The sequence below is a fragment of the Pseudophryne corroboree genome, chromosome 4 (genome assembly GCF_028390025.1).
Source record: "Pseudophryne corroboree isolate aPseCor3 chromosome 4, aPseCor3.hap2, whole genome shotgun sequence".
Lineage (NCBI taxonomy): Eukaryota > Metazoa > Chordata > Amphibia > Anura > Myobatrachidae > Pseudophryne > Pseudophryne corroboree.
Window position 1 is genome coordinate 634,134,646 of NC_086447.1, and position 25,494 is coordinate 634,160,139.

Consider the following 25,494-nt stretch of genomic DNA (forward strand, 5'->3'; position numbering starts at 1 on the left):
TGCTTTGGTTCAAATGCACTGCATATCTTCCTTCAGTCAGCCAACAAAACAGCAATGGAAAAGATTAACATACTGTTGGTAAAGCAGTTGCATCAAATTGATTTTCTGCAATATAGCATGATAATCCATACTGACAGCTCTGGATAGTACCAGCACATTTCTTGCTGGACTTGGTAATGCAAAGAACACAGTAAACAGCTTCACTTTTTCCTCAAAAATAAATAATTGACTATTAAAAACCTAACAGTCTTAAATAAGAACACCAGTAAGCACCACTGGCATAATGGATAAGTCACTGCCCTCCTAAGCCAGGGGGTCCAAGTCCCATATGGGGTGGAAGTCATTACAGCAAGTGTCTCATCACTAGAGTTGATATTTTATCCTTGCTTCAACAGTAAAACAGTCTTGCAGTGTTTAGCTTGTAAAAAATGACCACAGAAGCTAAAATATGACATTAATTATGATAACATTGTTGTTGTTGTTTTTTAAACCTTTTCTATCACCGTGGACAGCTTATTCAAGTACCATCTGGCATGCATGTTCCTTTGTTGCTCATCATTCATCACCAAAAATGATTTTCTTTTTCAATTCTTATGACTGTACTGATTGTATTGAATAAAATCCACATCTAGCATAACCAATCAATGCTGCAAAGTGCTCCAGTGGCGCAATTGGTCAGCGCACTGTATTTATAAGACAGTATCTGTTGAGCAATGCCGAGGTTGTGAGTTCTAGCCTCACCTAGAGCATCTTTGTATACTGTTTTTTTTTTCCTTTTCTTATGTCATTAGTCATTGATTATAAACTGCTACCTTAATATTTAATATGATATTCAAAAGGATGGAAGAAAGAAAGAAAAAACACAAACATGATTGTGCATTTAAGTTGTCAGCACACATCTGCTTTGGTTCAAATGCACTGCATATCTTCCTTCAGTCAGCCAACAAAACAGCAATGGAAAAGATTAACATACTGTTGGTAAAGCAGTTGCATCAAATTGATTTTCTGCAATATAGCATGATAATCCATACTGACAGCTCTGGATAGTACCAGCACATTTCTTGCTGGACTTGGTAATGCAAAGAACACAGTAAACAGCTACACTTTTTCCTCAAAAATAAATAATTGACTATTAAAAACCTAACAGTCTTAAATAAGAACACCAGTAAGCACCACTGGCATAATGGATAAGTCACTGCCCTCCTAAGCCAGGGGGTCCAAGTCCCATATGGGGTGGAAGTCATTACAGCAAGTGTCTCATCACTAGAGTTGATATTTTATCCTTGCTTCAACAGTAAAACAGTCTTGCAGTGTTTAGCTTGTAAAAAATGACCACAGAAGCTAAAATATGACATTAATTAAGATAACATTGTTGTTGTTGTTGTTGTTGTTGTTGTTTTTTTAAACCTTTTCTATCACCGTGGACAGCTTATTCAAGTACCATCTGGCATGCATGTTCCTTTGTTGCTCATCATTCATCACCAAAAATGATTTTCTTTTTCAATTCTTATGACTGTACTGATTGTATTAAATAAAATCCACATCTAGCATTACCAATCAAAGCTGCAAAGTGCTCCAGTGGCGCAATTGGTCAGCGCACGGTATTTATAAGACAGTATCTGTTGAGCAATGCCGAGGTTGTGAGTTCAAGCCTCACCTAGAGCATCTTTGTATACTGTTTTTTTTTCCTTTTCTTATGTCATTAGTCATTGATTATAAACTGCTTCCTTAATATTTAATATGATATTACAAAGGATGGAAGAAAGAAAGAAAAAACACAAACATGATTGTGCATTTAAGTTGTCAGCACACATCTGCTTTGGTTCAAATGCACTGCATATCTTCCTTCAGTCAGCCAACAAAACAGCAATGGAAAAGATTAACATACTGTTGGTAAAGCAGTTGCATCAAATTGATTTTCTGCAATATAGCATGATAATCCATACTGACAGCTCTGGATAGTACCAGCACATTTCTTGCTGGACTTGGTAATGCAAAGAACACAGTAAACAGCTTCACTTTTTCCTCAAAAATAAATAATTGACTATTAAAAACCTATCAGTCTTAAATTAGAACATCAGTAAGCACCACTGGCATAATGGATAAGTCACTGCCCTCCTAAGCCAGGGGGTCCAAGTCCCATATGGGGTGGAAGTCATTACAGCAAGTGTCTCATCACTAGAGTTGATATTTTATCCTTGCTTCAACTGTAAAACAGTCTTGCAGTGTTTAGCTTGTAAAAAATTACCACAGAAGCTAAAATATGACATTAATTATGATAACATTGTTGTTGTTGTTGTTGTTTTTTAAACCTTTTCTATCACCGTGGACAGCTTATTCAAGTACCATCTGGCATGCATGTTCCTTTGTTGCTCATCATTCATCACCAAAAATGATTTTCTTTTTCAATTCTTATGACTGTACTGATTGTATTAAATAAAATCCACATCTAGCATTACCAATCAAAGCTGCAAAGTGCTCCAGTGGCGCAATTGGTCAGCGTGTGGTAATTATAAGATGGTATCTGTTGAGCAATGCCGAGGTTGTGAGTTCAAGCCTCACCTGGAGTATTTTTGTATACTATTTTTTTTCCTTTTCTTATGTCATTAGTCATTGATTATAAACTGCTACCTTAATATTTAATATGATATTACAAAGGATGGAAGAAAGAAAGAAAAAACACAAACATGATTGTGCATTTAAGTTGTCAGCACACATCTGCTTTGGTTCAAATGCACTGCATATCTTCCTTCAGTCAGCCAACAAAACAGCAATGGAAAAGATTAACATACTGTTGGTAAAGCAGTTGCATCAAATTGATTTTCTGCAATATAGCATGATAATCCATACTGACAGCTCTGGATAGTACCAGCACATTTCTTGCTGGACTTGGTAATGCAAAGAACACAGTAAACAGCTTCACTTTTTCCTCAAAAATAAATAATTGACTATTAAAAACCTATCAGTCTTAAATTAGAACATCAGTAAGCACCACTGGCATAATGGATAAGTCACTGCCCTCCTAAGCCAGGGGGTCCAAGTCCCATATGGGGTGGAAGTCATTACAGCAAGTGTCTCATCACTAGAGTTGATATTTTATCCTTGCTTCAACTGTAAAACAGTCTTGCAGTGTTTAGCTTGTAAAAAATTACCACAGAAGCTAAAATATGACATTAATTATGATAACATTGTTGTTGTTGTTGTTTTTTAAACCTTTTCTATCACCGTGGACAGCTTATTCAAGTACCATCTGGCATGCATGTTCCTTTGTTGCTCATCATTCATCACCAAAAATGATTTTCTTTTTCAATTCTTATGACTGTACTGATTGTATTAAATAAAATCCACATCTAGCATTACCAATCAAAGCTGCAAAGTGCTCCAGTGGCGCAATTGGTCAGCGTGTGGTAATTATAAGATGGTATCTGTTGAGCAATGCCGAGGTTGTGAGTTCAAGCCTCACCTGGAGTATTTTTGTATACTATTTTTTTTCCTTTTCTTATGTCATTAGTCATTGATTATAAACTGCTACCTTAATATTTAATATGATATTACAAAGGATGGAAGAAAGAAAGAAAAAACACAAACATGATTGTGCATTTAAGTTGTCAGCACACATCTGCTTTGGTTCAAATGCACTGCATATCTTCCTTCAGTCAGCCAACAAAACAGCAATGGAAAAGATTAACATACTGTTGGTAAAGCAGTTGCATCAAATTGATTTTCTGCAATATAGCATGATAATCCATACTGACAGCTCTGGATAGTACCAGCACATTTCTTGCTGGACTTGGTAATGCAAAGAACACAGTAAACAGCTTCAATTTTATTCAAAAATAAATAATTGACTATTAAAAACCTATCAGTCTTAAATAAGGACATCAGTAAGCACCACTGGCATAATGGATAAGGAACTGTTCTCCTAAGCCAGTGCTTGTGGGTTTAAGTCCCGTCGGAGTTGGAAGTCATTTCAGCAAGTGTCTCATCACTAAAGTTGATATTTTATCCTTGCTTCAACTGTAAAACAGTCTTGCAGTGTTTAGCTTGCAAAAAATGACCACAGAAGCTAAAATATGACATTAATTATAATAACATTGTTGTTGTTGTTTTTTAAACTTTTTCTATCACCGTGGACAGCTTATTCAAGTGCCATCTGGCATGCATGTTCCTTTGTTGCTCATCATTCATCACCAAAAATGATTTTCTTTTTCAATTCTTATGACTGTACTGATTGTATTGAATAAAATCCACATCTAGCAAAACAAACTAATGCTGCAAAGTGCTCCAGTGGTGCAATTGGTCAGCGCGCGGTACTTATAAGACAGTATATGTTGAGCAATGCCGAGCTTGTGAGTTCAAGCCTCACCTGGAGTATCTTTGTATACTGTTTTTTTTCTTTTTCTTATGTCATTAGTCATTGATTATAAACTGCTACCTTAATATTTAATATGATATTACAAACGATGGAAGAAAGAAAGAAAAAGCACAAACATGATTGTGCATTTAAGTTGTCAGCACACATCTGCTTTGGTTCAAATGCACTGCATATCTTCCTTCAGTCAGCCAACAAAACAGCAATGGAAAAGATTAACATACTGTTGGTAAAGCAGTTGCATCAAATTGATTTTCTGCAATATAGCATGATAATCCATACTGACAGCTCTGGATAGTACCAGCACATTTCTTGCTGGACTTGGTAATGCAAAGAACACAGTAAACAGCTTCACTTTTTCCTCAAAAATAAATAATTGACTATTAAAAACCTAACAGTCTTAAATAAGAACATCAGTAAGCACCACTTGCATAATAGATAAGTCACTGCCCTCCTAAGCCAGGGGGTCCAAGTCCCATATGGGGTGGAAGTCATTACAGCAAGTGTCTCATCACTAGAGTTGATATTTTATCCTTGCTTCAACAGTAAAACAGTCTTGCAGTGTTTAGCTTGTAAAAAATGACCACAGAAGCTAAAATATGACATTAATTATGATAACATTGTTGTTGTTGTTTTTTAAACCTTTTCTATCACCGTGGACAGCTTATTCAAGTACCATCTGGCATGCATGTTCCTTTGTTGCTCATCATTCATCACCAAAAATGATTTTCTTTTTCAATTCTTATGACTGTACTGATTGTATTGAATAAAATCCACATCTAGCATAACCAATCAATGCTGCAAAGTGCTCCAGTGGCGCAATTGGTCAGCGCACGGTATTTATAAGACAGTATCTGTTGAGCAATGCCGAGGTTGTGAGTTCAAGCCTCACCTAGAGCATCTTTGTATACTGTTTTTTTTTTCCTTTTCTTATGTCATTAGTCATTGATTATAAACTGCTTCCTTAATATTTAATATGATATTACAAAGGATGGAAGAAAGAAAGAAAAAACACAAACATGATTGTGCATTTAAGTTGTCAGCACACATCTGCTTTGGTTCAAATGCACTGCATATCTTCCTTCAGTCAGCCAACAAAACAGCAATGGAAAAGATTAACATACTGTTGGTAAAGCAGTTGCATCAAATTGATTTTCTGCAATATAGCATGATAATCCATACTGACAGCTCTGGATAGTACCAGCACATTTCTTGCTGGACTTGGTAATGCAAAGAACACAGTAAACAGCTTCACTTTTTCCTCAAAAATAAATAATTGACTATTAAAAACCTAACAGTCTTAAATAAGAACACCAGTAAGCACCACTGGCATAATGGATAAGTCACTGCCCTCCTAAGCCAGGGGGTCCAAGTCCCATATGGGGTGGAAGTCATTACAGCAAGTGTCTCATCACTAGAGTTGATATTTTATCCTTGCTTCAACAGTAAAACAGTCTTGCAGTGTTTAGCTTGTAAAAAATGACCACAGAAGCTAAAATATGACATTAATTAAGATAACATTGTTGTTGTTGTTGTTGTTTTTTAAACCTTTTCTATCACCGTGGACAGCTTATTCAAGTACCATCTGGCATGCATGTTCCTTTGTTGCTCATCATTCATCACCAAAAATGATTTTCTTTTTCAATTCTTATGACTGTACTGATTGTATTGAATAAAATCCACATCTAGCATAACCAATCAATGCTGCAAAGTGCTCCAGTGGCGCAATTGGTCAGCGCACGGTATTTATAAGACAGTATCTGTTGAGCAATGCCGAGGTTGTGAGTTCTAGCCTCACCTAGAGCATCTTCGTATACTGTTTTTTTTTTTTCCTTTTCTTATGTCATTAGTCATTGATTATAAACTGCTACCTTAATATTTAATATGATATTCAAAAAGATGGAAGAAAGAAAGAAAAAACACAAACATGATTGTGCATTTAAGTTGTCAGCACACATCTGCTTTGGTTCAAATGCACTGCATATCTTCCTTCAGTCAGCCAACAAAACAGCAATGGAAAAGATTAACATACTGTTGGTAAAGCAGTTGCATCAAATTGATTTTCTGCAATATAGCATAATAATCCATACTGACAGCTCTGGATAGTACCAGCACATTTCTTGCTGGACTTGGTAATGCAAAGAACACAGTAAACAGCTTCACTTTTTCCTCAAAAATAAATAATTGACTATTAAAAACCTAACAGTCTTAAATTAGAACATCAGTAAGCACCACTGGCATAATGGATAAGTCACTGCCCTCCTAAGCCAGGGGGTCCAAGTCCCATATGGGGTGGAAGTCATTACAGCAAGTGTCTCATCACTAGAGTTGATATTTTATCCTTGCTTCAACTGTAAAACAGTCTTGCAGTGTTTAGCTTGTAAAAAATGACCACGGAAGCTAAAATATGACATTAATTATGATAACATTGTTGTTGTTGTTTTTTAAACCTTTTCTATCACCGTGGACAGCTTATTTAAGTACCATCTGGCATGCATGTTCCTTTGTTGCTCTTCATTCATCACCAAAAATGATTTTCTTTTTCAATTCTTATGACTGTACTGATTGTATTAAATAAAATCCACATCTAGCATAACCAATCAAAGCTGCAAAGTGCTCCAGTGGCGCAATTGGTCAGTGCGTGGTACTTATAAGACGGTATCTGTTGAGCAATGCCGAGGTTGTGAGCATCTTTGTATACTGTTTTTTTTTCTTTTTCTTATGTCATTAGTCATTGATTATAAACTGCTACCTTAATATTTAATATGATATTACAAAGGATGGAAGAAAGAAAGAAAAAACACAAACATGATTGTGCATTTAAGTTGTCAGCACACATCTGCTTTGGTTCAAATGCACTGCATATCTTCCTTCAGTCAGCCAACAAAACAGCAATGGAAAAGATTAACATACTGTTGGTAAAGCAGTTGCATCAAATTGATTTTCTGCAATATAGCATGATAATCCATACTGACAGCTCTGGATAGTACCAGCACATTTCTTGCTGGACTTGGTAATGCAAAGAACACAGTAAACAGCTTCACTTTTTCCTCAAAAATAAATAATTGACTATTAAAAACCTAACAGTCTTAAATAAGAACACCAGTAAGCACCACTGGCATAATGGATAAGTCACTGCCCTCCTAAGCCAGGGGGTCCAAGTCCCATATGGGGTGGAAGTCATTACAGCAAGTGTCTCATCACTAGAGTTGATATTTTATCCTTGCTTCAACAGTAAAACAGTCTTGCAGTGTTTAGCTTGTAAAAAATGACCACAGAAGCTAAAATATGACATTAATTAAGATAACATTGTTGTTGTTGTTGTTTTTTAAACCTTTTCTATCACCGTGGACAGCTTATTCAAGTACCATCTGGCATGCATGTTCCTTTGTTGCTCATCATTCATCACCAAAAATGATTTTCTTTTTCAATTCTTATGACTGTACTGATTGTATTAAATAAAATCCACATCTAGCATTACCAATGAAAGCTGCAAAGTGCTCCAGTGGCGCAATTGGTCAGCGTGTGGTACTTATAACATGGTATCTGTTGAGCAATGCCGAGGTTGTGAGTTCAAGCCTCACCTGGAGTATCTTTGTATACTATTTTTTTTCCTTTTCTTATGTCATTAGTCATTGATTATAAACTGCTACCTTAATATTTAATATGATATTACAAAGGATGGAAGAAAGAAAGAAAAAACACAAACATGATTGTGCATTTAAGTTGTCAGCACACATCTGCTTTGGTTCAAATGCACTGCATATCTTCCTTCAGTCAGCCAACAAAACAGCAATGGAAAAGATTAACATACTGTTGGTAAAGCAGTTGCATCAAATTGATTTTCTGCAATATAGCATGATAATCCATACTGACAGCTCTGGATAGTACCAGCACATTTCTTGCTGGACTTGGTAATGCAAAGAACACAGTAAACAGCTTCAATTTTATTCAAAAATAAATAATTGACTATTAAAAACCTATCAGTCTTAAATAAGGACATCAGTAAGCACCACTGGCATAATGGATAAGGAACTGTTCTCCTAAGCCAGTGCTTGTGGGTTTAAGTCCCGTCGGAGTTGGAAGTCATTTCAGCAAGTGTCTCATCACTAAAGTTGATATTTTATCCTTGCTTCAACTGTAAAACAGTCTTGCAGTGTTTAGCTTGCAAAAAATGACCACAGAAGCTAAAATATGACATTAATTATAATAACATTGTTGTTGTTGTTTTTTAAACTTTTTCTATCACCGTGGACAGCTTATTCAAGTGCCATCTGGCATGCATGTTCCTTTGTTGCTCATCATTCATCACCAAAAATGATTTTCTTTTTCAATTCTTATGACTGTACTGATTGTATTGAATAAAATCCACATCTAGCAAAACCAACTAATGCTGCAAAGTGCTCCAGTGGTGCAATTGGTCAGCGTGCGGTACTTATAAGACAGTATATGTTGAGCAATGCTGAGCTTGTGAGTTCAAGCCTCACCTGGAGCATCTTTGTATACTGTTTTTTTTTCTTTTTCTTATGTCATTAGTCATTGATTATAAACTGCTACCTTAATATTTAATATGATATTACAAACGATGGAAGAAAGAAAGAAAAAGCACAAACATGATTGTGCATTTAAGTTGTCAGCACACATCTGCTTTGGTTCAAATGCACTGCATATCTTCCTTCAGTCAGCCAACAAAACAGCAATGGAAAAGATTAACATACTGTTGGTAAAGCAGTTGCATCAAATTGATTTTCTGCAATATAGCATGATAATCCATACTGACAGCTCTGGATAGTACCAGCACATTTCTTGCTGGACTTGGTAATGCAAAGAACACAGTAAACAGCTTCACTTTTTCCTCAAAAATAAATAATTGACTATTAAAAACCTAACAGTCTTAAATAAGAACATCAGTAAGCACCACTTGCATAATAGATAAGTCACTGCCCTCCTAAGCCAGGGGGTCCAAGTCCCATATGGGGTGGAAGTCATTACAGCAAGTGTCTCATCACTAGAGTTGATATTTTATCCTTGCTTCAACAGTAAAACAGTCTTGCAGTGTTTAGCTTGTAAAAAATGACCACAGAAGCTAAAATATGACATTAATTATGATAACATTGTTGTTGTTGTTTTTTAAACCTTTTCTATCACCGTGGATAGCTTATTCAAGTACCATCTGGCATGCATGTTCCTTTGTTGCTCATCATTCATCACCAAAAATGATTTTCTTTTTCAATTCTTATGACTGTACTGATTGTATTGAATAAAATCCACATCTAGCATAACCAATCAATGCTGCAAAGTGCTCCAGTGGCGCAATTGGTCAGCGCACGGTATTTATAAGACAGTATCTGTTGAGCAATGCCGAGGTTGTGAGTTCAAGCCTCACCTAGAGCATCTTTGTATACTGTTTTTTTTTTTTCTTTTCTTATGTCATTAGTCATTGATTATAAACTGCTTCCTTAATATTTAATATGATATTACAAAGGATGGAAGAAAGAAAGAAAAAACACAAACATGATTGTGCATTTAAGTTGTCAGCACACATCTGCTTTGGTTCAAATGCACTGCATATCTTCCTTCAGTCAGCCAACAAAACAGCAATGGAAAAGATTAACATACTGTTGGTAAAGCAGTTGCATCAAATTGATTTTCTGCAATATAGCATGATAATCCATACTGACAGCTCTGGATAGTACCAGCACATTTCTTGCTGGACTTGGTAATGCAAAGAACACAGTAAACAGCTTCACTTTTTCCTCAAAAATAAATAATTGACTATTAAAAACCTAACAGTCTTAAATAAGAACATCAGTAAGCACCACTGGCATAATGGATAAGTCACTGCCCTCCTAAGCCAGGGGGTCCAAGTCCCATATGGGGTGGAAGTCATTACAGCAAGTGTCTCATCACTAGAGTTGATATTTTATCCTTGCTTCAACAGTAAAACAGTCTTGCAGTGTTTAGCTTGTAAAAAATGACCACAGAAGCTAAAATATGACATTAATTAAGATAACATTGTTGTTGTTGTTGTTGTTGTTGTTTTTTAAACCTTTTCTATCACCGTGGACAGCTTATTCAAGTACCATCTGGCATGCATGTTCCTTTGTTGCTCATCATTCATCACCAAAAATGATTTTCTTTTTCAATTCTTATGACTGTACTGATTGTATTGAATAAAATCCACATCTAGCATAACCAATCAATGCTGCAAAGTGCTCCAGTGGCGCAATTGGTCAGCGCACGGTATTTATAAGACAGTATCTGTTGAGCAATGCCGAGGTTGTGAGTTCTAGCCTCACCTAGAGCATCTTCGTATACTGTTTTTTTTTTTCCTTTTCTTATGTCATTAGTCATTGATTATAAACTGCTACCTTAATATTTAATATGATATTCAAAAAGATGGAAGAAAGAAAGAAAAAACACAAACATGATTGTGCATTTAAGTTGTCAGCACACATCTGCTTTGGTTCAAATGCACTGCATATCTTCCTTCAGTCAGCCAACAAAACAGCAATGGAAAAGATTAACATACTGTTGGTAAAGCAGTTGCATCAAATTGATTTTCTGCAATATAGCATGATAATCCATACTGACAGCTCTGGATAGTACCAGCACATTTCTTGCTGGACTTGGTAATGCAAAGAACACAGTAAACAGCTTCACTTTTTCCTCAAAAATTTATATTTGACTATTAAAAACCTAACAGTCTTAAATTAGAACATCAGTAAGCACCACTGGCATAATGGATAAGTCACTGCCCTCCTAAGCCAGGGGGTCCAAGTCCCATATGGGGTGGAAGTCATTACAGCAAGTGTCTCATCACTAGAGTTGATATTTTATCCTTGCTTCAACTGTAAAACAGTCTTGCAGTGTTTAGCTTGTAAAAAATGACCACAGAAGCTAAAATATGACATTAATTATGATAACATTGTTGTTGTTGTTTTTTAAACCTTTTCTATCACCGTGGACAGCTTATTTAAGTACCATCTGGCATGCATGTTCCTTTGTTGCTCATCATTCATCACCAAAAATGATTTTCTTTTTCAATTCTTATGACTGTACTGATTGTATTAAATAAAATCCACATCTAGCATAACCAATCAAAGCTGCAAAGTGCTCCAGTGGCGCAATTGGTCAGTGCGTGGTACTTATAAGACGGTATCTGTTGAGCAATGCCGAGGTTGTGAGTTCAAGCCTCACCTTGAGCATCTTTGTATACTGTTTTTTTTTCTTTTTCTTATGTCATTAGTCATTGATTATAAACTGCTACCTTAATATTTAATATGATATTACAAAGGATGGAAGAAAGAAAGAAAAAACACAAACATGATTGTGCATTTAAGTTGTCAGCACACATCTGCTTTGGTTCAAATGCACTGCATATCTTCCTTCATTCAGCCAACAAAACAGCAATGGAAAAGATTAACATACTGTTGGTAAAGCAGTTGCATCAAATTGATTTTCTGCAATATAGCATGATAATCCATACTGACAGCTCTGGATAGTACCAGCACATTTCTTGCTGGACTTGGTAATGCAAAGAACACAGTAAACAGCTTCACTTTTTCCTCAAAAATAAATAATTGACTATTAAAAACCTAATAGTCTTAAATTAGAACATCAGTAAGCACCACTGGCATAATGGATAAGTCACTGCACTCCTAAGCCAGGGGGTCCAAGTCCCATATGGGGTAGAAGTCATTACAGCAAGTGTCTCATCACTAGAGTTGATATTTTATCCTTGCTTTAACAGTAAAACAGTCTTGCAGTGTTTAGCTTGTAAAAAATGACCACAGAAGCTAAAGTATGGCATTAATTATGATAAAATTGTTGTTGTTGTTTTTTAAACCTTTTCTATCACCGTGGACAGCTTATTCAAGTACCATCTGGCATGCATGTTCCTTTGTTGCTCATCATTCATCACCAAAAATGATTTTCTTTTTCAATTCTTATGACTGTACTGATTGTATTGAATAAAATCCACATCTAGCATAACCAATTAATGCTGCAAAGTGATCCAGTGGCACAATTGGTCAGCGCACGGTATTTATAAGACAGTATCTGTTGAGCAATGCTGAGGTTGTGAGTTCAAGCCTCACCTGGAGCATCTTTGTATACTGTTTTTTTTTCCTTTTCTTATGTCATTAGTCATTGATTATAAACTGCTACCTTAATATTTAATATGATATTACAAAGGATGGAAGAAAGAAAGAAAAAACACAAACATGATTGTGCATTTAAGTTGTCAGCACACATCTGCTTTGGTTCAAATGCACTGCATATCTTCCTTCAGTCAGCCAACAAAACAGCAATGGAAAAGATTAACATACTGTTGGTAAAGCAGTTGCATCAAATTGATTTTCTGCAATATAGCATGATAATCCATACTGACAGCTCTGGATAGTACCAGCACATTTCTTGCTGGACTTGGTAATGCAAAGAACACAGTAAACAGCTTCACTTTTTCCTCAAAAATAAATAATTGACTATTAAAAACCTAACAGTCTTAAATAAGAACACCAGTAAGCACCACTGGCATAATGGATAAGTCACTGCCCTCCTAAGCCAGGGGGTCCAAGTCCCATATGGGATGGAAGTCATTACAGCAAGTGTCTCATCACTAGAGTTGATATTTTATCCTTGCTTCAACAGTAAAACAGTCTTGCAGTGTTTAGCTTGTAAAAAATGACCACAGAAGCTAAAATATGACATTAATTATGATAACATTGATGTTGTTGTTGTTTTTTAAACCTTTTCTATCACCGTGGACAGCTTATTCAAGTACCATCTGGCATGCATGTTCCTTTGTTGCTCATCATTCATCACCAAAAATGATTTTCTTTTTCAATTCTTATGACTGTACTGATTGTATTAAATAAAATCCACATCTAGCATTACCAATCAAAGCTGCAAAGTGCTCCAGTGGCGCAATTGGTCAGCGTGTGGTACTTATAAGATGGTATCTGTTGAGCAATGCCGAGGTTGTGAGTTCAAGCCTCACCTGGAGTATCTTTGTATACTATTTTTTTTCCTTTTCTTATGTCATTAGTCATTGATTATAAACTGCTACTTAATATTTAATATGATATTACAAAGGATGGAAGAAAGAAAGAAAAAACACAAACATGATTGTGCATTTAAGTTGTCAGCACACATCTGCTTTGGTTCAAATGCACTGCATATCTTCCTTCAGTCAGCCAACAAAACAGCAATGGAAAAGATTAACATACTGTTGGTAAAGCAGTTGCATCAAATTGATTTTCTGCAATATAGCATGATAATCCATACTGACAGCTCTGGATAGTACCAGCACATTTCTTGCTGGACTTGGTAATGCAAAGAACACAGTAAACAGCTTCAATTTTATTCAAAAATAAATAATTGACTATTAAAAACCTATCAGTCTTAAATAAGGACATCAGTAAGCACCACTGGCATAATGGATAAGGAACTGTTCTCCTAAGCCAGTGCTTGTGGGTTTAAGTCCCGTCGGAGTTGGAAGTCATTTCAGCAAGTGTCTCATCACTAAAGTTGATATTTTATCCTTGCTTCAACTGTAAAACAGTCTTGCAGTGTTTAGCTTGCAAAAAATGACCACAGAAGCTAAAATATGACATTAATTATAATAACATTGTTGTTGTTGTTTTTTAAACTTTTTCTATCACCGTGGACAGCTTATTCAAGTGCCATCTGGCATGCATGTTCCTTTGTTGCTCATCATTCATCACCAAAAATGATTTTCTTTTTCAATTCTTATGACTGTACTGATTGTATTGAATAAAATCCACATCTAGCAAAACCAACTAATGCTGCAAAGTGCTCCAGTGGTGCAATTGGTCAGCGCGCGGTACTTATAAGACAGTATATGTTGAGCAATGCCGAGCTTGTGAGTTCAAGCCTCACCTGGAGCATCTTTGTATACTGTTTTTTTTCTTTTTCTTATGTCATTAGTCATTGATTATAAACTGCTACCTTAATATTTAATATGATATTACAAACGATGGAAGAAAGAAAGAAAAAGCACAAACATGATTGTGCATTTAAGTTGTCAGCACACATCTGCTTTGGTTCAAATGCACTGCATATCTTCCTTCAGTCAGCCAACAAAACAGCAATGGAAAAGATTAACATACTGTTGGTAAAGCAGTTGCATCAAATTGATTTTCTGCAATATAGCATGATAATCCATACTGACAGCTCTGGATAGTACCAGCACATTTCTTGCTGGACTTGGTAATGCAAAGAACACAGTAAACAGCTTCACTTTTTCCTCAAAAATAAATAATTGACTATTAAAAACCTAACAGTCTTAAATAAGAACATCAGTAAGCACCACTTGCATAATGGATAAGTCACTGCCCTCCTAAGCCAGGGGGTCCAAGTCCCATATGGGGTGGAAGTCATTACAGCAAGTGTCTCATCACTAGAGTTGATATTTTATCCTTGCTTCAACAGTAAAACAGTCTTGCAGTGTTTAGCTTGTAAAAAATGACCACAGAAGCTAAAATATGACATTAATTAAGATAACATTGTTGTTGTTGTTGTTGTTGTTGTTTTTTAAACCTTTTCTATCACCGTAGACAGCTTATTCAAGTACCATCTGGCATGCATGTTCCTTTGTTGCTCATCATTCATCACCAAAAATGATTTTCTTTTTCAATTCTTATGACTGTACTGATTGTATTAAATAAAAAATACACATCTAGCATAACCAATCAAAGCTGCAAGTGCTCCAGTGGCGCAATTGGTCAGCGCGTGGTACTTATAAGACGGTATCTGTTGAGCAATGCCGAGGTTGTGAGTTCAAGCCTCACCTGGAGCATCTTTGTATACTGTTTTTTTTTCCTTTTCTCATGTCATTAGTCATTGATTATAAACTGCTACCTTAATATTTAATATGATATTACAAAGGATGGAAAAAAGAAAGAAAAAACACAAACATGATTGTGCATTTAAGTTGTCAGCACACATCTGCTTTGGTTCAAATGCACTGCATATCTTCCTTCAGTCAGCCAACAAAACAGCAATGGAAAAGATTAACATACTGTTGGTAAAGCAGTTGCATCAAATTGATTTTCTGCAATATAGCATGATAATCCATACTGACAGCTCTGGATAGTACCAGCACATTTCTTCCTGGACTTGGTAATGCAAAGAACACAGTAAACAGCTTCAATTTTATTCAAAAATAAATAATTGACTATTAAAAACCTATCAGTCTTAAATAAGGACATCAGTAAGCACCACTGGCATAATGGATAAGGAACTGTTCTCCTAAGCCAGTGCTTGTGGGTTTAAGTCCCGTCGGAGTTGGAAGTCATTACAGCAAGTGTCTCATCACTAGAGTTGATATTTTATCCTTGCTTCAACAGTAAAACAATCTTGCAGTGTTTAGCTTGTAAAAAATGACCACAGAAGCTAAAATATGACATTAATTAAGATAACATTGTTGTTGTTGTTTTTTAAACCTTTTCTATCACCGTGGACAGCTTATTCAAGTACCATCTGGCATGCATGTTCCTTTGTTGCTCATCATTCATCACCAAAAATGATTTTCTTTTTCAATTCTTATGACTGTACTGATTGTATTAAATAAAATCAACATCTAGCATAACCGATCAAAGCTGCAAAGTGCTCCAGTGGCGCAATTGGTCAGCGCGTGGTACTTATAAGATGGCATCCGTTGAGCAATGCCGAGGTTGTGAGTTCAAGCCTCACCTGGAGCATCTTTGTATACTGTTTTTTTTCCTTTTCTTATGTCATTAGTCATTGATTATAAACTGCTACCTTAATATTTAATATGATATTACAAAGGATGGAAGAAAGAAAGAAAAAACACAAACATGATTGTGCATTTAAGTTGTCAGCACACATCTGCTTGGTTCAAATGCACTGCATATCTTCCTTCAGTCAGCCAACAAAACAGCAATGGAAAAGATTAACATACTGTTGGTAAAGCAGTTGCATCAAATTGATTTTCTGCAATATAGCATGATAATCCATACTGACAGCTCTGGATAGTACCAGCACATTTCTTCCTGGACTTGGTAATGCAAAGAACACAGTAAACAGCTTCAATTTTATTCAAAAATAAATAATTGACTATTAAAAACCTATTAGTCTTAAATAAGGACATCAGTAAGCACCACTGGCATAATGGATAAGGAACTGTTCTCCTAAGCCAGTGCTTGTGGGTTTAAGTCCCGTCTGAGTTGGAAGTCATTACAGCAAGTGTCTCATCACTAGAGTTGATATTTTATCCTTGCTTCAACAGTAAAACAGTCTTGCAGTGTTTAGCTTGTAAAAAATGACTACAGAAGCTAAAATATGACATTAATTAAGATAACATTGTTGTTGTTGTTGTTGTTGTTGTTGTTGTTGTTGTTTTTTAAACCTTTTCTATCACCGTGGACAGCTTATTCATGTACCATCTGGCATGCATGTTCCTTTGTTGCTCATCATTCATCACCAAAAATGATTTTTTTTTCAATTCTTATGACTGTACTGATTGTATTAAATAAAATCCACATCTAGCATAACCAAACAAAGATGTAAAGTGCTCCAGTGGCGCAATTGGTCAGCGTGTGGTACTTATAAGACGGTATCTGTTGAGCAATGCCGAGGTTGTGAGTTCAAGCCTCACCTGGAGCATCTTTGTATACTGTTTTTTTTCCTTTTCTTATGTCATTAGTCATTGATTATAAACTGCTTCCTTAATATTTAATATGATATTACAAAGGATGGAAGAAAGAAAGAAAAAACACAAACATGATTGTGCATTCAAGTTGTCAGCACACATCTGCTTTGGTTCAAATGCACTGCATATCTTCCTTCAGTCAGCCAACAAAACAGCAATGGAAAAGATTAACATACTGTTGGTAAAGCAGTTGCATCAAATTGATTTTCTGCAATATAGCATGATAATCCATACTGACAGCTCTGGATAGTACCAGCACATTTCTTGCTGGACTTGGTAATGCAAAGAACACAGTAAACAGCTTCACTTTTTCCTCAAAAATAAATAATTGACTATTAAAAACCTAACAGTCTTAAATAAGAACATCAGTGAGCACCACTGGCATAATGGATAAGTCACTGCCCTCCTAAGCCAGGGGGTCCAAGTCCCATATGGGGTGGAAGTCATTACAGCAAGTGTCTCATCACTAGAGTTGATATTTTATCCTTGCTTCAACAGTAAAACAGTCTTGCAGTGTTTAGCTTGTAAAAAATGACCACAGAAGCTAAAATATGACATTAATTAAGATAACATTGTTGTTGTTGTTGTTGTTGTTGTTGTTGTTTTTTAAACCTTTTCTATCACCGTGGACAGCTTATTCAAGTACCATCTGGCATGCATGTTCCTTTGTTGCTCATCATTCATCACCAAAAATGATTTTCTTTTTCAATTCTTATAACTGTACTGATTGTATTGAATAAAATCCACATCTAGCATAAAAAATTATTGTTGCAAAGTGATCCAGTGGCGCAATTGGTCAGCACGTGGTATTTATAAGACAGTATCTGTTGAGCAATGCCGAGGTTGTGAGTTCAAGCCTCACCTGGAGCATCTTTGTATACTGTTTTTTTTTCCTTTTCTTATGTCATTAGTCATTGATTATAAACTGCTTCCTTAATATTTAATATGATATTACAAAGGATGGAAGAAAGAAAGAAAAAACACAAACATGATTGTGCATTTAAGTTGTCAGCACACATCTGCTTTGGTTCAAATGAACTGCATATCTTCCTTCAGTCAGCCAACAAAACAGCAATGGAAAAGATTAACATACTGTTGGTAAAGCAGTTGCATCAAATTGATTTTCTGCAATATAGCATGATAATCCATACTGACAGCTCTGGATAGTACCAGCACATTTCTTGCTGGACTTGGTAATGCAAAGAACACAGTAAACAGCTTCACTTTTTCCTCAAAAATAAATAATTGACTATTAAAAACTTAACAGTCTTAAATAAGAACATCAGTAAGCACCACTGCCCTCCTAAGCCAGGGGGTCCAAGTCCCATATGGGGTGGAAGTCATTACAGCAAGTGTCTCATAACTAGAGTTGATATTTTATCCTTGCTTCAACTGTAAAACAGTCTTGCAGTGTTTAGCTTGTAAAAAATGATCACAGAAGCTAAAATATGACATTAATTAAGATAACATTGTTGTTGTTGTTTTTTAAACCTTTTCTATCACCGTGGACAGCTTATTCAAGTACCATCTGGCATGCATGTTCCTTTGTTGCTCATCATTCATCACCAAAAATGATTTTCTTTTTCAATTCTTATGACTGTACTGATTGTATTAAATAAAATCCACATCTAGCATAACCAATAAAAGATGCAAAGTGCTCCATTGGCGCAATTGGTCAGCGTGTGGTACTTATAAGACGGTATCTGTTGAGCAATGCCGAGGTTGTGAGTTCAAGCCTCACCTGGAGCGTCTTTGTATACTGTTTTTTTTCCTTTTCTTATGTCATTAGTCATTGATTATAAACTGCTTCCTTAATATTTAATATGATATTACAAAGGATGGAAGAAAGAAAGAAAAAACACAAACATGATTGTGCATTCAAGTTGTCAACACACATCTGTTTTGGTTCAAATGCACTGCATATCTTCCTTCAGTCAGCCAACAAAACAGCAATGGAAAAGATTAACATACTGTTGGTAAAGCAGTTGCATCAAATTGATTTTCTGCAATATAGCATGATAATCCATACTGACAGCTCTGGATAGTACCAGCACATTTCTTGCTGGACTTGGTAATGCAAAGAACACAGTAAACAGCTTCACTTTTTCCTCAAAAATAAATAATTGACTATTAAAAACCTAACAGTCTTAAATAAGAACATCAGTAAGCACCACTGGCATAATGGATAAGTCACTGCCCTCCTAAGCCAGGGGGTCCAAGTCCCATATGGGGTGGAAGTCATTACAGCAAGTGTCTCATCACTAGAGTTGATATTTTATCCTTGCTTCAACAGTAAAACAGTCTTGCAGTGTTTAGCTTGTAAAAAATGACCACAGAAGCTAAAATATGACATTAATTATGATAACGTTGTTGTTGTTGTTTTTTAAACCTTTTCTATCACCGTGGACAGCTTATTCAAGTACCATCTGGCATGCATGTCCCTTTGTTGCTCATCATTCATCACCAAAAATGATTTTCTTTTCAATTCTTATGACTGTACTGATTGTATTGAATAAAATCCACATCTAGCATAACCAATTAATGCTGCATAGTGATCCAGTGGCGCAATTGGTCAGCGCGCTGTATTTATAAGACAGAATCTGTTGAGCAATGCCGAGGTTGTGAGTTCAAGCCTCACCTGGAGCATCTTTGTATACTGTTTTTTTTTTTTCCTTTTCTTATGTCATTAGTCATTGATTATAAACTGCTTCCTTAATATTTAATATGATATTACAAAGGATGGAAGAAAGAAATAAAAAACACAAACATGATTGTGCATTTAAGTTGTCAGCACACATCTGCTTTGGTTCAAATGAACTGCATATCTTCCTTCAGTCAGCCAACAAAACAGCAATGGAAAAGATTAACATACTGTTGGTAAAGCAGTTGCATCAAATTGATTTTCTGCAATATAGCATGATAATCCATACTGACAGCTCTGGATAGTACCAGCACATTTCTTGCTGGACTTGGTAATGCAAAGAACACAGTAAACAGCTTCACTTTTTCCTCAAAAATAAATAATTGACTATTAAAAACTTAACAGTCTTAAATAAGAACATCAGTAAGCACCACTGGCATAATGGATAAGTCACTGCCCTCCTAAGCCAGGGGGTCCAAGTCCCATATGGGGTGGAAGTCATTACAGCAAGTGTCTCATAACTAGAGTTGATATTTTATCCTTGCTTCAACTGTAAAACAGTCTTGCAGTGTTTAGCTTGTAAAAAATGATCACAGAAGCTAAAATATGACATTAATTAAGATAACATTGTTGTTGTTTTTTAAACCTTTTCTATCACCGTGGACAGCTTATTCAAGTACCATCTGGCATGCATGTTCCTTTGTTGCTCATCATTCATCACCAAAAATGATTTTCTTTTTCAATTCTTATGACTGTACTGATTGTATTAAATAAAATCCACATCTAGCATAACCAATCAAAGATGCAAAGTGCTCCATTGGCGCAATTGGTCAGCGTGTGGTATTTATAAGACGGTATCTGTTGAGCAATGCCGAGGTTGTGAGTTCAAGCCTCACCTGGAGCGTCTTTGTATACTGTTTTTTTTCCTTTTCTTATGTCATTAGTCATTGATTATAAACTGCTTCCTTAATATTTAATATGATATTACAAAGGATGGAAGAAAGAAAGAAAAAACACAAACATGATTGTGCATTCAAGTTGTCAACACACATCTGTTTTGGTTCAAATGCACTGCATATCTTCCTTCAGTCAGCCAACAAAACAGCAATGGAAAAGATTAACATACTGTTGGTAAAGCAGTTGCATCAAATTGATTTTCTGCAATATAGCATGATAATCCATACTGACAGCTCTGGGTAGTACCAGCACATTTCTTGCTGGACTTGGTAATGCAAAGAACACAGTAAACAGCTTCACTTTTTCCTCAAAAATAAATAATTGACTATTAAAAACCTAACAGTCTTAAATAAGAACATCAGTAAGCACCACTGGCATAATGGATAAGTCACTGCCCTCCTAAGCCAGGGGGTCCAAGTCCCATATGGGGTGGAAGTAATTACAGCAAGTGTCTCATCACTAGAGTTGATATTTTATCCTTGCTTCAACTGTAAAACAGTCTTGCAGTGTTTAGCTTGTAAAAAATGACCACAGAAGCTAAAATATGACATTAATTATGATAACATTGTTGTTGTTGTTTTTTAAACCTTTTCTATCACCGTGGACAGCTTATTCAAGTACCATCTGGCATGCATGTTCCTTTGTTGCTCATCATTCATCACCAAAAATGATTTTCTTTTTCAATTCTTATGACTGTACTGATTGTATTGAATAAAATCCACATCTAGCATAACCAATCAATGCTGCAAAGTGCTCCAGTGGCGCAATTGGTCAGCGTGCGGTACTTATAAGACGGTATCTGTTGAGCAATGCCGAGGTTGTGAGTTCAAGCCTCACCTGGAGCATCTTTGTATACTGTTTTTTTCCCTTTTCTTATGTCATTAGTCATTGATTATAAACTGCTACCTTAATATTTAATATGATATTACAAAGGATGGAAGAAAGAAAGAAAAAACACAAACATGATTGTGCATTTAAGTTGTCAGTACACATCTGCTTTGGTTCAAATGCACTGCATATCTTCCTTCAGTCAGCCAACAAAACAGCAATGGAAAAGATTAACATACTGTTGGTAAAGCAGTTGCATCAAATTGATTTTCTGCAATATAGCATGATAATCCATACTGACAGCTCTGGATAGTACCAGCACATTTCTTGCTGGACTTGGTAATGCAAAGAACACAGTAAACAGCTTCACTTTTTCCTCAAAAATAAATAATTGACTATTAAAAACCTAACAGTCTTAAATAAGAACACCAGTAAGCACCACTGGCATAATGGATAAGTCACTGCCCTCCTAAGCCAGGGGGTCCAAGTCCCATATGGGGTGGAAGTCATTACAGCAAGTGTCTCATCACTAGAGTTGATATTTTATCCTTGCTTCAACAGTAAAACAGTCTTGCAGTGTTTAGCTTGTAAAAAATGACCACAGAAGCTAAAGTATGGCATTAATTATGATAACATTGTTGTTGTTGTTTTTTAAACCTTTTCTATCACCGTGGACAGCTTATTCAAGTACCATCTGGCATGCATGTTCCTTTGTTGCTCATCATTCATCACCAAAAATGATTTTCTTTTCAATTCTTATGACTGTACTGATTGTATTGAATAAAATCCACATCTAGCATAACCAATTAATGCTGCAAAGTGATCCAGTGGCGCAATTGGTCAGCGCGCAGTATTTATAAGACAATATCTGTTGAGCAATGCCGAGGCTGTGAGTTCAAGCCTCACCTGGAGCATCTTTGTATACTGTTTTTTTTTTCCTTTTCTTATGTCATTAGTCATTGATTATAAACTGCTTCCTTAATATTTAATATGATATTACAGAGGATGGAAGAAAGAAAGAAAAAACAAACACAAACATGATTGTGCATTTAACTTGTCAGCACACATCTGCTTTGGTTCAAATGCACTGCATATCTTCCTTCAGTCAGCCAACAAAACAGCAATGGAAAAGATTAACATACTGTTGGTAAAGCAGTTGCATCAAAATGATTTTCTGCAATATAGCATGATAATCCATACTGACAGCTCTGGATAGTAACAGCACATTTCTTGCTGGACTTGGTAATGCAAAGAACACAGTAAACAGCTTCACTTTTTCCTCAAAAATAAAGAATTGACTATTAAAAACCTAACAGTCTTAAATAAGAACATCAGTAAGCACCACTGGCATAATGGATAAGTCAATGCCCTCCTAAGCCAGGGGGTCCAAGTCCCATATGGGGTGGAAGTCATTACAGCAAGTGTCTCATCACTAGAGTTGATATTTTATCCTTGCTTCAACTGTAAAACAGTCTTGCAGTGTTTAGCTTGTAAAAAATGACCACAGAAGCTAAAATATGACATTAATTATGATAACATTGTTGTTGTTGTTGTTTTTTAAACCTTTTCTATCACCGTGGACAGCTTATTCAAGTACCATCTGGCATGCATGTTCCTTTGTTGCTCATCATTCATCACCAAAAATGATTTTCTTTTTCAATTCTTATGACTGTACTGATTGTATTGAATAAAATCCACATCTATCATAACCAATCAATGCTGCAAAGTGCTCCAGTGGTGCAATTGGTCAGCGTGCGGTACTTATAAGACGGTATCTGTTGAGCAATGCCGAGGTTGTGAGTTCAAGCCTCACCTGGAGCATCTTTGTATACTGTTTTTTTCCCTTTTCTTATGTCATTAGTCATTGATTATAAACTGCTACCTTAATATTTAATATGATATTACAAAGGATGGAAGAAAGAAAGAAAAAACTCAAACATGATTGTGCATTTAAGTTGTCAGCACACATCTGCTTTGGTTCAAATGCACTGCATATCTTCCTTCAGTCAGCCAACAAAACAGCAATGGAAAAGATTAACATACTGTTGGTAAAGCAGTTGCATCAAATTGATTTTCTGCAATATAGCATGATAATCCATACTGACAGCTCTTGATAGTACCAGCACATTTCTTGCTGGACTTGGTAATGCAAAGAACACAGTAAACAGCTTCACTTTTTCCTCAAAAATAAATAATTGACTATTAAAAACCTAACAGTCTTAAATAAGGACATCAGTAAGCACCACTGGCATAATGGATAAGGCACTGTACTCCTAAGCCAGTGGTTGTGGGTTTAAGTCCCGTCTGAGTTGGAAGTCATTACAGCAAGTGTCTCATCACTAGAGTTGATATTTTATCCTTGCTATAACAGTAAAACAGTCTTGCAGTGTTTAGCTTGTAAAAAATGACCACAGAAGCTAAAATATGACATTAATTATGATAACATTGTTGTTGTTGTTTTTTAAACCTTTTCTATCACCGTGGACATCTTATTTAAGTGCCATATGGCATGCATGTTCCTTTGTTGCTCATCATTCATCACCAAAAATGATTTTCTTTTTCAATTCTTATGACTGTACTGATTGTATTGAATAAAATCCAAATCTAGCATAACCAATTAATGCAGCAAAGTGCTCCAGTGGTGCAATTGGTCAGCGCACAGTACTTATAAGACAGTATCTGTTGAGCAATGCCGAGATTGTGAGTTCAAGCCTTCCCTGGAGCATCTTTGTATACTGTTTTTTTCCCTTTTCTTATGTCATTAGTCATTGATTATAAACTGCTACCTTAATATTTAATGTGATATTACAAAGGATGGAAGAAAGAAAAAAAAAACACAAACATGATTGTGCATTTAAGTTGTCAGTACACATCTGCTTTGGTTCAAATGCACTGTATATCTTCCTTCAGTCAGCCAACAAAACAGCAATGGAAAAGATTAACATACTGTTGGTAAAGCAGTTGCATCAAATTGATTTTCTGCAATATAGCATGATAATCCATACTGACAGCTCTGGATAGTACCAGCACATTTCTTCCAGGACTTGGTAATGCAAAGAACACAGTAAACAGCTTCAATTTTATTCAAAAATAAATAATTGACTATTAAAAACCTATCAGTCTTAATTAAGGACATCAGTAAGCACCACTGGCATAATGGATAAGGCACTGTTTTCCTAAGCCAGTGCTTGTCTGTTTAAGTCCCGTCTGAGTTGGAAGTCATTACAGCAAGTGTCTCATCACTAGAGTTGATATTTTATCCTTGCTTCAACTGTAAAACAGTCTTGCAGTGTTTAGCTTTCAAAAAATGACCACAAAAGCTAAAATATGACATTAATTATGATAACATTGTTTTTGTTGTTTTTTAAACCTTTTCTATCACCGTGGACAGCTTATTCAAGTGCCATCTGGCATGCATGTTCCTTTGTTGCTCATCATTCATCACCAAAAATGATTTTCTTTTTCAATTCTTATGACTGTACTGATTGTATTGAATAAAATCCACATCTAGCAAAACCAACTAATGCTGCAAAGTGCTCCAGTGGTGCAATTGGTCAGCCCCCGGTACTTATAAGACAGTATATGTTGCGCAATGCCGAGGTTGTGAGTTCAAGCCTCACCTGGAGCATCTTTGTATAATGTTTTATTTTTCCTTTTCTTATGTCATTAGTCATTGATTATAAACTGCTACCTTAATATTTAATATGATATTACAAAGGATGGAAGAAAGAAAGAAAAAACACAAACATGATTGTGCATTTAAGTTGTCAGCACACATCTGCTTTGGTTCAAATGCACTGCATATCTTCCTTCAGTCAGCCAACAAAACAGCAATGGAAAAGATTAACATACTGTTGGTAAAGCAGTTGCATCAAATTGATTTTCTGCAATATAGCATGATAATCCATACTGACAGCTCGGGATAGTACCAGCACATTTCTTGCTGGACTTGGTAATGCAAAGAACACAGTAAACAGCTTCACTTTTTCCTCAAAAATA

General features: G+C 35.8%; 7 non-coding genes across 7 annotated transcripts; all 7 read left to right on the forward strand.

Annotated features, from left to right (window-relative positions):
• The first annotated feature begins 7,871 nt into the window (after positions 1-7,871).
• TRNAI-UAU (transfer RNA isoleucine (anticodon UAU)) lies at positions 7,872-7,964 on the forward strand. Its single transcript is given in 2 exon segments — positions 7,872-7,909; positions 7,929-7,964. It is a non-coding gene; the product is annotated as a tRNA-Ile (tRNA).
• A 5,324-nt stretch (positions 7,965-13,288) lies between these two features.
• On the forward strand, positions 13,289-13,381 carry TRNAI-UAU (transfer RNA isoleucine (anticodon UAU)). The gene is given in 2 exon segments: positions 13,289-13,326; positions 13,346-13,381. It is a non-coding gene; the product is annotated as a tRNA-Ile (tRNA).
• Positions 13,382-15,101: 1,720 nt separating this feature from the next.
• TRNAI-UAU (transfer RNA isoleucine (anticodon UAU)) lies at positions 15,102-15,194 on the forward strand. Its single transcript is given in 2 exon segments — positions 15,102-15,139; positions 15,159-15,194. It is a non-coding gene; the product is annotated as a tRNA-Ile (tRNA).
• An 811-nt stretch (positions 15,195-16,005) lies between these two features.
• On the forward strand, positions 16,006-16,098 carry TRNAI-UAU (transfer RNA isoleucine (anticodon UAU)). The gene is given in 2 exon segments: positions 16,006-16,043; positions 16,063-16,098. It is a non-coding gene; the product is annotated as a tRNA-Ile (tRNA).
• Positions 16,099-16,930: 832 nt separating this feature from the next.
• Positions 16,931-17,023, forward strand: TRNAI-UAU (transfer RNA isoleucine (anticodon UAU)). Its single transcript is given in 2 exon segments — positions 16,931-16,968; positions 16,988-17,023. It is a non-coding gene; the product is annotated as a tRNA-Ile (tRNA).
• A 4,396-nt stretch (positions 17,024-21,419) lies between these two features.
• TRNAI-UAU (transfer RNA isoleucine (anticodon UAU)) lies at positions 21,420-21,512 on the forward strand. The gene is given in 2 exon segments: positions 21,420-21,457; positions 21,477-21,512. It is a non-coding gene; the product is annotated as a tRNA-Ile (tRNA).
• A 1,711-nt stretch (positions 21,513-23,223) lies between these two features.
• TRNAI-UAU (transfer RNA isoleucine (anticodon UAU)) lies at positions 23,224-23,316 on the forward strand. The gene is given in 2 exon segments: positions 23,224-23,261; positions 23,281-23,316. It is a non-coding gene; the product is annotated as a tRNA-Ile (tRNA).
• The last annotated feature ends 2,178 nt before the right edge of the window (positions 23,317-25,494 follow it).